Source organism: Aotus nancymaae, unplaced genomic scaffold (genome assembly GCF_030222135.1).
Source record: "Aotus nancymaae isolate 86718 unplaced genomic scaffold, 86718_ANA_hifiasm-v0.15.2.pri h1tg000029l, whole genome shotgun sequence".
NCBI lineage: Eukaryota > Metazoa > Chordata > Mammalia > Primates > Aotidae > Aotus > Aotus nancymaae.
The window spans coordinates 23,069,575-23,072,662 of record NW_026988442.1 but is presented as its reverse complement, the minus strand read 5'-3'; the positions used below and the strand labels follow the sequence as shown (position 1 = coordinate 23,072,662).

Sequence of the window (3,088 nt, the reverse complement as noted above, 5' to 3'; positions counted from 1 at the left end):
GCAGGGGTAGGGGAGAGGCAGACAAGAGGATGGATAGATAGAGACTCAGGAGACAGAATTGATAGCACTTGGTGGGTGATTGGAAGTGGGAGTAGGAGAGAGTAATGATATCTAAGATTATGGCTTTAGCAAGTGGTAGGTGGGATGCTGACATTCTCTGAGATTGGCCTGCAGGAGGAGAACAGTAGCTTTTCGGGGAAAGATGATGAGATTAGTTTTGGCCATGCTGAGTCTGATGACCTCTGGGACATCCAATTAGAGATGTTTGGTTGGAATTCAAGACAGCTGCTTGGGAGATATTAGCATCTAGATGGTAATTAATTGAGAAAAGGAAAGGTTTGAGGACAAAATCCAGAGGAAGATGATGGGAAGGATGGAAAGAGGACTAAGGAGTGATGATCACAGAGCAGGAGTTGGGAGCTGTGCGCCATGAAAGTTGATTGAAGGGAGGATTTCAAGGAGACATCTGCCAACAATGTGAAATGCTGGCGAGAGGTCAGATAAGATGAGGGCCTGGCAAAAGTAAAAGTTGGGGCTTGAGGCCAGAAGTTCGAGACCAACCTGGACAACATAGTGAGACCCCATCTCTAAAAAAAAAAAAAAAATTGGGCACAGTGGCACATGCCTGTGGTTCCAGCTACTTGGGAGGCTGAGGTGGGAGGATGACTTGAACCCGGGAGATCGAGGCTGCAGTGAGTCGTGATGGTACCACTGCATTCCTGTATGGACAAGAGAGTGAGATTCTGTCTCAAAACAAACAGAAAACAAAAAACACAGTAGGAGTTGGGGTGGGTTGAAGAGAGAATAGGAGGTGAGGATATGAAACCTATAGACTTCTTTTCTTCCTCCCTCTCTCCCTCCCTCCCTCCCTTTCTCCCTTCCTCCCACCACCATGAGATGACCATTATTCACATTTTGGTGCCCAGCCTTCCTGTGCATCTCTTTATGCACCACACCCTGCATACTAGAGAACATGTCACTTATTTTAATTTTATTCATTTATCTTTTTTTTTTGTTCATGTCTTTTATTAACTCAGTTACTTGTCTTCTGGTTTGTTGAAGCAGTAAGTCAGACAACATTTGCCACAATAATGTCTGTCAAAGTGGCTTCCTATAAACACTCCAGCACCACATTCATCAGAAGGGCACTCTCGACGAAGGCGACTAATTTTGCCATTCTCATCCGCCTTATAGTATTTCAGGACAGCCAGCTGAACCTTCTTTCTCTTGTGCTTATTCTTCTTGGGAGTGCTGTAAGACTTCTTCCTTTTCTTAGCACCACCACGAAGTCTCAGCACAAGATGAAGAGTAGACTCCTTTTGAATGTTGTAGTCAGACAAAGTATGTCCGTCTTCCAGTTGCTTGCCAGCAAAGATCAGTCTTTGCTGATCAGGAGGAATGCCTTCCTTATCCTGGATCTTGGCCTTTCATTTTCTATCGTATCCGAGGGTTCAACCTTGAGGGTGATGGTCTTCCCTGTACGGGTTTTCACGAAAAGCTGCATTTTGGTGGCGGCTCCACTGCAGATGGGGTAGATTGAAAAGCTCATTTATCTTTTTAAGAGACAGGGTCTTACTCTGTTACCCAGGCTGGAGGGCAGTCGTGCAATCACAGCTTACTGAAGCCTCAAACTCCTGGGCTCAAGCCATCCTCCCATCTCAGCCTCCCAGGTAGCCAGGACTAGAGGCACGCACCACCACACCAAGCTAATTTTTTTGGTAGAGACTAGGGTCTCACTATGTTGCCCAGGCTGCCCTGGAACTCCTGGGTGTGTCTGGCCAGAAAATTTAACTTAAAGGAGATGATATACATGCTGTTTTTAAAATCATGGATATTCCTCTTTATCTCCATAACAGCACCCAACCCTTTATTTTTTGCCTTTACCCATAAGCTGTGTTAATAATCTATGCTCTTCCATTTTTTTTTTTTTTTTTTTTTTTTTTGTGACAGAGTCTCACTCTGTTACCCAGGCTGGAGTGCAGTGGCACAATCTCGGTGATCTTGGCAATCCAGTGATCTCGACTTACTGCAACCTCGACTCACTGCAAACTCCATCTCCTGGGTTCAAGCGATTCTCAACCTCTCCAGTAGCTGGGATTACAGGTGCGCACCACCACACCCGGCTAATTTTTGTATTTTTAGTAGAGATGGTTTCGCCATGTTGGCTAGGCTGGTCTTGAACTTCTGATCTCAGGTGATGTGCCTGCCTCGGCCTCCCAAATGCTGGGATTACAGGTGTGAGCCACTGTGCCCAGCCATTTAAAAGAAAGAAATAAAAAATTTTATATATATATATATATATATATATATAATTCTATCCAGAGAGAGAGAACGAGAGCAAGAGAATGTATGTGTGGTGTGTGTGATTGTTTTACAAAAATAGGATTATATTATTCACTCTTGCTTTTCTCCCTCAACTGTCCCTTTAAACTCTCTGGAGAGGCTCTGCCTTATTCCTTTTAGTGAGGAATTTTGGTGTAGCCCATGGTGTGGACATGCTATGCTGTACTCAGGTGAACCCCATTTGATGGATATGCACTTTGCTTCCAGTTCTTGGTCACTAGGAACAGCATTGCAATAAATGTTCTTACACATTTTATTATAGACAAATACTTTTATTTCTATGGGATCAATTCCCAGGAGTAAAATTTCTGGATTGAAGAGTATATATATTTTTTCCCCTATAATTTTATTACAGGAATTTTCAAATATATGGAGAAATTGAAAGAATCGTACATTTTAACACTGATATACTTATCACTTCGCTGTCTTTGCTTCATCACCCATCCATTTTCTACTCATTCATCTTTTCACTTATCAATCCATCTTATTTTTTGGCACATTTCAAAGTAAGTTGTAGACATCAGCTTATTCCACCTCTAAACACCTTGACATGCATAACTTCAGTTCAACATTTGTTTACAGGTATCTTTCAGATATAATTTATATAATGTGAATTGCACAGATCTTACATGTACCTTTCAACAAGCTTGGACAAAGGCAAACACTTTTGTGTCCCAAATCCCAGTTAAGTTATAGGACAGTAACATCAACTCCAGAAAGTTCTCTCAAGCCTATCCCCAATCGA

The 3,088-nt window shown here is 42.5% G+C and overlaps 1 pseudogene; it reads right to left on the bottom strand.

Annotated features, from left to right (window-relative positions):
* Nucleotides 1-1,037: 1,037 nt before the first annotated feature.
* Nucleotides 1,038-1,504, bottom strand: LOC105727393 (ubiquitin-ribosomal protein eS31 fusion protein-like; annotated as a pseudogene).
* Between the last annotated feature and the right edge of the window lie 1,584 nt (nucleotides 1,505-3,088).